Source organism: Corvus hawaiiensis, chromosome 1 (genome assembly GCF_020740725.1).
Source record: "Corvus hawaiiensis isolate bCorHaw1 chromosome 1, bCorHaw1.pri.cur, whole genome shotgun sequence".
Lineage (NCBI taxonomy): Eukaryota > Metazoa > Chordata > Aves > Passeriformes > Corvidae > Corvus > Corvus hawaiiensis.
The window spans coordinates 74,004,873-74,017,285 of NC_063213.1; the positions used below are offsets into that span (position 1 = coordinate 74,004,873).

The 12,413-nt window shown below is 37.4% G+C and overlaps 1 long non-coding RNA gene across 1 annotated transcript; it reads right to left on the reverse strand.

The window, feature by feature from the left end:
- Positions 1–4,162: 4,162 nt before the first annotated feature.
- LOC125335282 lies at positions 4,163–12,098 on the reverse strand. Its single transcript, XR_007207402.1, has 3 exons — positions 12,062–12,098; positions 11,667–11,883; positions 4,163–4,326 (listed from the first exon to the last, which is right to left on the reverse strand). It is a non-coding gene; the product is annotated as an uncharacterized LOC125335282 (long non-coding RNA).
- Positions 12,099–12,413: the final 315 nt, after the last annotated feature.

Here is a 12,413-nt window from a genome sequence, read left to right on the forward strand (position 1 = left end):
CTAAATCTATGTTTCATTTAATGCAACCCTGGCTAACAGAACTATGTCTAATTTGTACAATAGCAGGAATACTTATCTTTTTCCCTCAAAAATACTACTTGAAAACACATTCAGGGAAAGTCTTCATTGTTACTTGCACTTAGACATGATAATAAATTCTTTAGATCTAGAATTCTTTCTGATTAAGAGAAGTCATGCTTCATTTCAGTCTGGCTACTTGCACAGAAACTGCAAGTAAATGTGGCAGAGCCGTGATTTAGTAAACAAGATTCCAGTTCATATCACAGTCACATGAGACTGCCAGTCAGGCATGCAGTGTGGACCAATTCAGACTCAGTTGCTTTCCAGAGTGATTAAGGAAATTGGCTAAAAATATATAGCAAATCTAAAGAGTATCAGTAGAAAAAGTCTTCTATCTTCTGGCACAATGTAATTTTTTCCTCACCTCCTGAAAAACAGGAAATGAAAACAAAGAAAAATTTGTAAATATCATTATATTCAGCATGAACATAGATGGTGAGAAGAATTTCTCTCCTGGTGAGAAAAATTTGTAGTTTCATCCTTTACTGCACTATCAAAGAATAATTTTTCCTTTTACTTAACAGTATTTCAAAAACTTATTTCAGGGAAGAAGGTATACAGAACAGACTCATTTCCAGTCAGTGTCAGTTCATGAATGTCTTGTCTCACTTTCTGCTAAATATGGCCAAAAGCTTCTCTGTTAAAAAACAAAAAAGAAAAAACCACATGTTAAAAAAAAAAAAAAACCAAACGAAAAAACAAAGAAAGAAAGACAGTATTTTTTCTTGGAATCAAGTAACTTCTCTTCAAGTTTGTATCACATATTGATGCTCCACTGAGTGCAGAACTAAATAAAGCCTGGGGAGATCTGGCTTAATATTCATATATGTGTAATATTTCCAGGTTCTTCTTTGAGTTACCCTGTGACTTCCAGACCCTAATGAACTACTCTCAATGACTTCTCTGTCACTCAGAATACCCATCTAGTCTAGGCAATTAGCAGCCAACCCTGGATTCCATACCAACTTGACAACATTTCTATGATGGGCAGCTGTGTGGCTGTTATATGTTAGGCTTACACTGGAGGTACTGATTTCCTTTTCCTTCCATCTGCTAAAAGACCTACAGGAGCTCATTTAATTGGCACAGCTATTCTTCTGTCAAATTCCATTGAAATTAGCCCAAGAGAAGAAAATGTATAGGGAACAATATTATGAATTATAATTTTTCTAAGCCTCACATTCTTCAGAAATAAATTTTCTTTCACAGATGAGTTTGCATGCTTGACAATTGCCTAAATAGTATTGTGTCTCAGATTTCCTCTTAGTATGCCACTATTCCTCATAAAACTGGCACAGAAGTTTGAATTGAGAGGGCTCAGAGTTCATTTCAGCTTCATATTCAAAGATTAATTAAACCTAGTCACTCAATCTCACGAAAAGGAACATGAAGACAGTTTTCTGCATATTTAAAGCCTCCAGTGAGGGCAGACAAAAGTATAGATTTTTTCCTGTTTTACTGGACTAATTCCTAAAGGATAATTACTAATATTACATCTACCACCATGTGCAGTGACAATCTACCTTTCAAAAGAGCTACTTGAACATTTCTTTGCCTAAAGAAAAAACAGCAAGTTTTAAAATTAGTAGCATAGTCTACCGAGACTCAAGTGACAGATTCAAACCTTGAGAATGTCATGCACAGTTAGACTGTGACAGTGCAAGATACTTTCACTGGCAGAAACCGAAACAGTGCAGCCTCCTGTCAGAGAGGAAAGAGAAAATTTGTCCTAAAAATCACAAGGGAATCAGAGTAACAAAGTAGCAATGGTAATAAAAATCTGGTTCAGGGAAAGAAGTAATGTGACGGAAGGGACATAATACATGTACTGCAACAGGAATGGCAAGGTAATTACACAGCACAATATCTGTGCAAGCATCTTAATTTTTTTTTTTTTTTTAATTTTGAAATAAACCCACAGAATAAATTATCGTTCCAATTTGTTTTAAAACACTGCTGAGCAGAAGAACCCCCTCCACCTGTTTCCTATAGTATAGGTCATAGCATTATTCTTTCATGGTATTTGGATGGTCAGAACCAGTCTTTGTAACTCAGTGAGCTGAGTTACATACTGAATATACATACTGAATAAACAGTATTCAAAAATCTCTTGGCTGAAATGCAACAGGCACAGCAGGGCAGCTGCTCCTCCTGTTGGTCAATGCTTTGTGACCACCATTTTGAGTTATGGTGTCTGCTAAGCAAACTGGGGGAGCACCAACCCCATCGGGTAACCAAATAGTGAAATGCCAAATAATTTTGCATTGCTAACAAAAATGCAAACCCTTTAGAAATATTGCAAAATATGACCTTCTATATATGCGCCTACTTTATACCTGTTATATACCAGGATGGGTGTTCAAAACCAAAAGGGACCTCTGATTTGGCAATCAGATGTGATGAAATATTATTCACTAAGATGATCAATGAAATATAAATGGTCAGAGTGCATTTCTCTAAATACTATGTTTCAATATAGGTTGTTAAAATTTTTCTATAATAGTGGATCCACATCAACACTGGAAAATCTTGCTAAGCATCTTTGCAATTTTTGCAGGCCTTAGAGAAGTTCAACACAGCCCAGAATCAGAAAACTTTAAAATCACCGAATAATGAAAACAGCTACACAGTGAATGTAAATAACAATCTTCCTGCAAAAAGACACACAGATGAATGTCTTTGATTCCACACCCACTGGAGCAGTTAAATACTTTTGGATTATAATGCAATTCAAAAATATATTCTGACTCTGGTACATGGGTAAACAGACATGAACCTGTTCATTTTTGTCACCTCTATTTTTTAAGTTGCCCATTTTTTCTGTGTGATTTACTTCAGATTTTGGTAGTGTCTCTTTTATATTGTTATTATTTCTTTTGCGTTAGCCCTTTCAGAAGAAGTCTTAATCAGAAATAAAAAAAGTTTTTAATATTTATTTTGATAATAGCAATGTAACTATTTTAATGACATGATTATTTATTCTCTGAAACTTACATGAAAATTGTATTGGAGAAATCATAAAAATTACCTTCTTGCATCTACCAAGTACCATGTGATTGCAAAACAATTGCTTATTTCTGTATTTTGTAAATTAGTTTACTAAGATTTCCCCATGCACCCTCTTCTTTAATTAAAATATCTGTAATAAAATGGCTACATTTACAGATCCATTGAAAATAGTTGGGCTTTATGTATATGCAAACTGAAATCTGCAGCCATTGATAGCATTTCATATTTATAAAAGTCCTTGCTACTAAGAAGGGCTGTAAGTCCTTGCAAGCTATGCATAAACCAATATATCATCAATGACATTCACCCACCTCCAAACAGCCTGAGCATTAGTTGATGCATAGAAAAATATGCACAGTTGGAGACATGAGAGAGTTATGGCCAAGGACTGTGGGACAACACAGTGAGTGGTCCCATTAAACACTGTGGGCCCTTTGGCATTTGGAAAGAGTTTGTTTGTCAAGGTCTGACAATACACCACACTATATTAGTTCCTAAGATCAATGGTAGTGTCTGTTCACAATTTCAGCAGTGCTGATTGAGACATTCTGTGAAAGCATTATAGCTCGCAAGATGTTGAGACAAGTGAAGCATAGATTAATAGAGTACGGGTGAAAAACGTGCTGATATTTGTGTCAATTTAAATGGATCAATCTGTCAGGCTATGGAGACAAAGAGAAAGCTTCAGTCATTGTTGGTGTTATAGAACAAATAGTAGATGATAACTTCTGCACCACAAGAAGTCGTAGAGCCAGTACTGAAACATATATGGAGAGACTGTGAAAAATTATTCTCTACAGCTGTATTTGAAGGGAGGCTAAAAGCAGATAAATTGGGATATGGTAAGCATTCAAAACTTTCAAAACCAAGACACCAATTTTAATGCCTAAGTGACAGCATTTACACTAAATTTTTTCTCAAAAGCATTACAACTTGTAAGAAATATGTCTCTGTTCAGACCACCAACAAACACACTCATGTAACTTAAAGGATAAGGTGCATGACAATTATGGCAGATACACTTAAGTATCTGCCATAATTGTCACAAAAAGGTGACCTGCACTTACCTTGAAACGTCCTCCAACTACATTTACAGAACATTGTAGAAGCTGCCCCCAACTTGGTCAGTTCCAGCAGTCAAAATGTACTTAATTGTGAATCTTATTCTACACTGTCCACCTCTGTTCCCCGAACAGCCATTTTCAAGACATTCATCAGCAGGAGTTACTCTTGTCTCTATGAGGAACAAAGTTTCATTAAATCTAGTGAAGCAAACAGGAGGATCTGTCACTCCTGGGAGTGGTAAGCTACACTTCTGGTACATCTCCATTCCTCATACCTCATGGTATACTTCCACCACTTACTTTGTGCTTATGCCTGTGCCCTTATCAAACCCATCTGTAAGGAAATTTAATTAATTAAGATGACAGAAAGTTAAGTGATCCACAAAAAATAAGAGAAAGGGGCTACTGCCAATTAAGTGAGTTATCCACTCTAAACACTCAAAGTGTTTGGTAAATAACAAAAAGGAAAGACTCATCAGCATAGGATGCAGAGGGGAAGAAAGAATAGTGAGATGATTCGGCAAAGTAATGCGCTCAAAAACAATTTAGCACAAAGTGCACAGGCAATTGGGATCCAGAAAGCTCCAGACTAGGACAATGAAGAGGTAGGACTGCATGGTCAGGAGCAGGGAATTAAGAGAAAAGAGGTAGGAAAAGACTATGGAAACAAGCTGGCAGAAAGGCTAGCATACTTCAGAAACTGGAAAATCACAGAATGGCTCACAAATAAACCCAAGACTATTCTGTCCACCTCCACACTAGCCAGGCACAAGTCAGCTTCACTCCAAAAGCTGTTTCATCATTTTCTCCTCCCCACAGGGATTTTCAGCTCCAGCACAGCGTAGCTGCAACTGACACAGTGATACAGCTTTCCTTCAAGATCTGGCTTGCATTATGTATGTGGGAACCTAGAACGCAGAGAATATTTCTCTGCCTGTTTTGAAAGGTTTTACCCCCCTGGACAGTACTGTTTTTGACCTTTGTCCATGGGAAAATTTGCCTAGCCTCTGGGAGAATTTGAATCTACAGTGGTGTGAATTAGGTGGTAGAATACTATGTGAGATTATCACAGGGTGAAAAATTTAGAGTTTTTAGGTCTATTTGCATAGTAAATAGATAGAAGTAGAAAACCTCAAATGGAGGATAAGTTGTAGTTAAAAGCTTCTTTCTCCTTCGCTAACTCCATATTTTGCAGCAACAGTGGTTTGGGATGACTGGATACAGAATTCCGCAGTTCCTGTCTATGTGATTGAGGAACTTGTTGGACATTGGTAAAAAAGTGAAAATACCTTGCGTTTTAAGCTTTCATTGGGTAATTTACCTTTAAAAAGGCTGTGAGATCTTGATAAGTTGTCTTCTTGCTGCATTCTCTGCTCTGTGCTATGTCTAAGCCATGCCAGTGGCTTGTACTCCTTAGATAAGAATTAATAAACAGCTATCTGGAGACTGAGAAGCATGAAGTCCCATTTGCCTCCTTTTTTCTCCTGGCAAAAATCTGAACGTCTCCCCCATCAAGGAAGACAACAATTAATGATGCGGACAGCGTTAATGTAGTTTGAAATACAATCAGAAAACTCTTACCTGTCTTAGAAACACTGTGCTAGTTTGGCCAAATTTTGAAATATATCCTCTGAGAGAAGGCAGGTTACAAACCACCCCTCCCCCACCAGGTTTGGGAAAAAAAAATTTTCCTCAAAGGAAAGTCAAAGAGATAAATCTATTTATTTAACAAACACGCGGGAAAAGGAAAATAATTCTAAATAATAAAATCTCTTGATCTGCTGAGAAACCTGGGAAAATTTCAGTGTCCTTCCATAGATCTCTCTCTCCCCCTCCTTGGAGCTGGGATGAGGTGGTGGGCCCACCTCCAGGGCCAAGGCCTCGGTGGAAATTCCTCCTGATGTATTCTGATGTTGAAACTGTCCAGCAGAGAAAAAAAAAAAAGAAAAAAAACAAAGTCCCAGGAAAAAAAAAAAGTTCAACTCTCTGTCTCTCCCTGGAGAAAGAAAAAGGAGCCGAGAAAAAATGGCTGAAAGCTGGCAGGAAAGAAGCAGGAAGCCGGGTGCCTCCCCCACTCTCGCTCTCCTGCCGCAGCTAAAAAAAAGCCTCTATCTCTGTGTGACCTTGAACAAGCTGCAAACTGCTTTGAAAAAGTTTTGCTCAGTTTTTCCTTCCCCCTCTCAGGATCAGTTTAAAGGCATAGCAAGGCACAAAAATAAATTTCTGGGCATAGGGCAGCGATATGTGATATACATCATAAAGTCACCCCAAAACAAACACAATTCTAGGTACACTTTTGAATATCTCTGGCTAAGAATTTTAACATTCAGAGGATATTAAGCAGGAAGAATGCCAATGGAAAAAGTTGAAGAAAATATGGATTGAAAAATCTTTTCTTCATCCGACTTAGATGACTGCATTAGACACACACAGCGAAGCCAAGTAATTTATTGTCACACAGTTTGTATTGGAGACTGAGGACTTAAAAAAAAATACAAATAGAAAACAAAAAAAGTATGAATTAGTTTCCTCCTCTCCTTTTTTCTGAGTTTAATCACCTTTTGTGTTTTGTGCTGAAGCCAGTGCTATGCATGTTGTTAGTACAGTTACAGGATTAGGCCCTTTAGACACCTTGATAGCTACTGTTACAAAGTAGCAAAAACTTAAGTACCTTAAGTCCTTCTACTGCTCATGCATAGAACTTTTCCCACCAAGGCCATGATCTTTTTAATACCTGTTTTCTGTCCAAAGCCATTTCAGTTTCATAGAGAAAACATATGCATTCAAGTATTTTGTATTTTCTGCTTAAAATGTACTAAAGATACATTTCTTTTCTTCCTAATTTGCTCCTTTAATAAATTTCAACATTTATAAAAATCAACCCTTTGTATTATTCTATTCTAGCAGTGCATTGATCCTAACTGAGAAACATTTTCACTTTTAGGAGTCAGTGATCCACACAAAGTTAACCTGAGCAGGGTCAGGCTTGTGCTGTGCTGCCTGTCCAGTATGGCTTTGCACTCTGTGATGGTGCACAATCCTGGTCTGCAGGACAAACTTGGCCAGCTCATTTTACACAAGGAGCCTGAAGGCATATCCCACTTGGAACCTGCAATTATACTGCCTTCCTAGCCTTGCCTTTATCTAACTGTGCAGCAGGAAGTCCTATGAGAGCACCCCTTAGAAACAGAATTATTTCTTTGTGAGGATATCACTCAGGATATCTCAGATGACCAAAAGGATAAGTTTCTCTCCATGGACAGCACCAGATCTTCAAAGCACCATGGGAAAAATCCATCTAGACTCCAAATGATGCTGCATCAATGTGGGGTGCCCAGCACCTGAAGAGTTGAAACACTTTCTGTATTTCTCCTCTCATTATTTCTTATTAAAGCAGTTATCTTATTAGAGTCATTTGTCATTGGGCTTTCCTTATTGAGCTCCAGAAAGAGCCCTGCACCAGCCATCTTGCTCACTTGCTCTCAGCACCACCATTGCCACCGTCCCCTGCCGTGGTGACACTCACCTTGTGGCTCTTCTCTGGAGTTTTAAACCTACAATGTTTTACCAGCAGTTTAAAAGTTACACACAGAAGTGAGGAAGAAAGACTTGTGTTTTATGCACTTGGCAGCATGGAGGTGGAGCCTGTTAAAAAGAGAGGCACAAACCCCTTAATAATATCCTCATAGCTGAGTTTTTATCTCTGTCATTCAATGAAGTTTGTGGAAACATTTTAGACTGTAAACTTTGTGTTGTCTCTACTTGCTAGTAATAGGCAACTATATATAGTCAAAAACTGTGATGATAGTGACATCTTGATGTCTGGAAATTGTCTTACTGTGGCATGTTTCAGCATGTTTTTTTTGAGACAGTACAAACACACTGCAAAATTATGATCTTCAGTATTTTTTCAGGTCAGAAGAGGTATTTAAGTGTCCAGCATAATTCACAGAAGCAAAAGATGTTAGCATTTTCCCAGGTTATAAACTTTCTAAGTTAGCTTTCATTTAGTGACTAGCGTCATCTATTCTCCAACTCAGTTGCTAGAAGTCTTTAAGAATAAAATTCCACAAGATTTAGAAGACTTAGCTTAGTGACATCTTATGTTATTTAAAAAACTTCTGCAGCAACTTTTTTTTGGTGCATATATGTGTTTAACAGGAAGGAAGTTACAGATGCATGTGATGGAAGCTTTTAGAAGACTGATAAATCATACCAGTTTTGCATTTACAATAGAAAATTACTATATTAATTTATTATCAACAAAATTCATGCTCATGTTTGTTTCTTATACATTGTCAACACTTTCTGTACAAAACTGTTTGTCTTTGACACCTAGAATATAAATTAGCTGTGAGGATACAAAGACCACAGAGCTGACGCTGTATAGTTAGCAACGACAGATGCTGTCTTGGGTGGCCTCAACTGCAGAAGTTGAGATGATCAAACTTGAGAGCTTTTCAGCAAAAGAAGTTTGAAGCAAAACAGGCTTGTCTGCTTTTTTCTTCATTCTCATGCACAATGTTTTTATGCTGCTTTCCTACCCATCTCCCAGACAGGCTTCCAATGCTGCTTATCTTGTTTGTAGCTTTGCCAACCATTCTTATTTTTATATTCAGCAAAATATTCTTCCCATTTCACTAGTGTTTATCTTGTTCTCTATTTTCTGATTTTTTACTTGTTTACTGCACTTTACTTGTGCTCAAATACAGCAACTGAAGTTTTTCTTTTCCCCTTTCAAGGTCATGTTGCTCATATTTATGTAGAATACTTACACATTGGCATGCTTATGTCATTGTACCAGACAGTACAAGCCATAAGCTTTTTTTCCATTTTATTTATTTGGAACAAATTGAGAATTGGAATTCCAATTTGTGAGGAGGCAAAAATTCCTGTGAACCTATCCTCCCTTACATGTACAGTAGGGGAGAGGCAAAATTAGCCTGTCTTTTTCCTGTTTTATAGCCCAGTTGAGTTCATCAATAGCTAAACAATTGTATTCTTGCAGTAATCAAGTAACAGCTCTTCCCTGACTAGGCTGTTATACTCCTAATACCAAATATAACACTTAGTGTGAGAGACTGGGAGGTGTAGATGTTTTTTCATTCTGTGAAAGTTTTGAGTTTCACTGAAAAGGCTGAGCATTCAAAACTTAACTGTGAGCTATGAGGACAAAGATTTGTACTGCTGGCATGATACAGCCAAATTGGTAAGTTTGTTCTTGTGATTAAAAGAAGGAGATATATATTCTAATAAGTCATAATTTCTTTAAACTGAAAAACCATCTCTTAGCTTTCTGGGAAGGATGATGCCTAAGTTCTAAGCAGAAATAAGCACTGGGGTGAGAAGTGGGGCTGTAAAAAGGGAAGAGGAAGAAGAACAACTTGGCTTCTTTTCAAAGAGGGTCTAAATAGCAAACCTATTTGAGTTGATTTTCCCTATGCATTAGCTCACTGTGAATTAATGATGAAAATCAGAACAGTACTTTTGCTCCCTCCCCTGTTCAGTTAGTAGAGAGAAATTAAAATCTTATCAAATGAATGAAAAGGGAATACACAGGCTTACTAAATGCGATGTTAGTTTAAATAAATTCACATAATTTGTCAGACTCAAGAGTGAACTTATCTGATAAACTCATTTGTACTGCATCCATACAATCATTTCTCCAGAGCACAAAAAGACACCAAACTAAAAACCACGGAAATTTGTTAAAAGACAAAAATATTTCTTAAGACTCTGCAAGTTCACTCACATATAGATATGTCCCTGATAATAAAGACATTTCTTTTAAAACTCTTATTTTAAAATATATTCATAGAAGAAGACCATCTCACAAAGTGGAGTGTCACATTTGTCAAAGAAACAAATGAAACTGAACACCGGAGACACACTCATTCTGATATGTTTGAAACAGGAGGAGGATGAAAGAAAGCAAAAAAGAAGCAAAATCTGAAAGTGCTTCTTGGCAGCCAAGTCATTAGATTTCGGGCAGACTCCATGGAGGATGTGCTGCAGAGGTAGCTGCCTCCAGGAATGTCCAAGAAGGACAAGAACATTCTTTTCCAAGGATCTGTCATTTCATAACCTAAACAATTAAGAAACTGACCACCAAGTCTGTGAATGAACATCAACCCCCACACAGGGATTGGAAAGTTCAAAATGTTCAATAACAATGTTCAGACACCTGCATCTGGCAAGAAAATATATTCCTGAGGAACAATGGAACTGATGGCAGAACAAATCCAGAGATGCTAAGTAGGATTTCATAGGCAAGGTTTTAATCAAGATCTTTCCTCATTTCAAAATTAATTTTAGAATTCTCAGTTTAATAGTAGCATACCAAAATGAAATAAAAAATAATTTAAAATAGGTTCTATTATTTCAATCATAGCTACTGGAAAAGCACTGATAAAACAGTAGAAACAGTGATTTTGAGATATTTCTAATTTTGCATTCTTTTATTACTCAGTATTCATAGAGACCCACCAATGACTATCAAAGCCTATGCTAGCCCAATTTTGAAGACAAAGTCCATATTTAAAAAATAATTTCCATTTCACTGTTAATCTTTGATTTTATATTAGTGAGAATATCAAGACAGGAAACATTACTGCAGTCAATTCAATTGTTAACATAGAATTAAACATGTACCTTTCCAGAGACCAGACTGAGATCTTGTCTGAAACAGCCTTTTAGTGCAGATATTAACTCCTGCACTGAAGAATAAGAATTTTTTTTAACATTATTACTCGTTTTTCCTCCCTTCATGGGTTGTTTTTTTTTTTTTGGTGGTGTGAGATATCAACTGAGTTTAAGGGAAGAACAGTATTTTGTTTGCATGTTTTTATGTTGTGCTAATGACAAGCAAATCTTATTCTTTTTTCCCATGTAAAATCATCAGAGTGTGGAAGGTCTGTATCATGGAATTGCCTTCACTTTTGATCCTGGGTGCACAGCTGCAAAGAGCAGTGTCAGTTATATGATGTCCTTGAGGCTGCAGCTTGGTACAAATATGTCTTTTCATTACTTGTCATAGAATCATGTAAACCAGGGAGATGAACAGGAGAAGGAAAATGGTTTTTGACTCAGATAAAACTGAATACATTACTTAAGTAGTGCAATGAAGCATGTATTTTATTTCATTGATCTAGACATTAGAAGCATGATTATTAAGGTGTCTGGCAGGAACTTAAGTTAACAATTGAAATCATTGCTATCTCTACAATGTCAGTAGATAAAAAAAACTCTGTCTTAAATGTTTCCATATATTTGTAAAAGCTGAATTCAGACAATTTCTAAACCAAAGATGGTGGTGCAGTTTATCTTCAGATGGCAAATAAACATCACCCAGCCATTTGCATCCTTTCCTCTGGTGGTATGGGGGAGAAAAATCAAAAGGGTAAAACAAAGAAAACTTGTGGATTGGGGTAAAGATGGTTTAATGGGAAAGTAAAAGCCACACACAGAAGCAAAGCAAAACAAGGAATTTTTTGCTCACAAAACAGGGCTCACCCATGGACAGAGAGGTGTTCAGCCGTTCCCAGGAACATAGGGCTCCATCATGCAGAACGGTTACTTGCAAACACAAAAACCATCACTTCGAATGTCCCCAACTTCTGCCTTCTCTCCACAGCTTTTATTGGTGAATCAACATCATTTGGTCTGGAATACCCCTTTGGTCAGTCTGTATCAGCTGTCCCAGCTGTGTCCCCTCTCAACTCTTTGTGTGCTGATAGTGTTAGAAGCAGAAAAGGCCTTGACTTTGTAAACAGTGCTCATTCATAATGAAATCATGACTGTAGTATCAACACTATGTTCATCACAAATCTAAGACTCAATCCCACAGTGCAAAGAAAATTAAGTCTACCCCAGCCAAAACCAGAACAGATCAAGAAGAGAAAGCTTACCTAAAGAAGTATGGAATACCAGTGCTGGGAAGAAATGGGCAAAACTGGAAGAATAGTGAGGAGGAGGGAATAGTTTCACTCAACTGACCTTGCAGCTGAGAATGCTAAAAATTTCCGGTGTGGGAAAACTCCATTTTTATACCTAATGTTGTTCACCCTCGTCCTGCTTTGAGAAGAAGAATTCTTGTGGAGAGATAACACACTCACAGACATGCACAAAGCCTATTGCTAGAGTGAGGCAGGCAGCAATGTCCCCCACCCCCAGCACCACCCCTGCCACTTCCGCTCGGATGAGCTAAGTCTAATGAAGCCTGCGTCCCTGTGTGCCTCTGCCACCTGGTGTTGTCAGCAA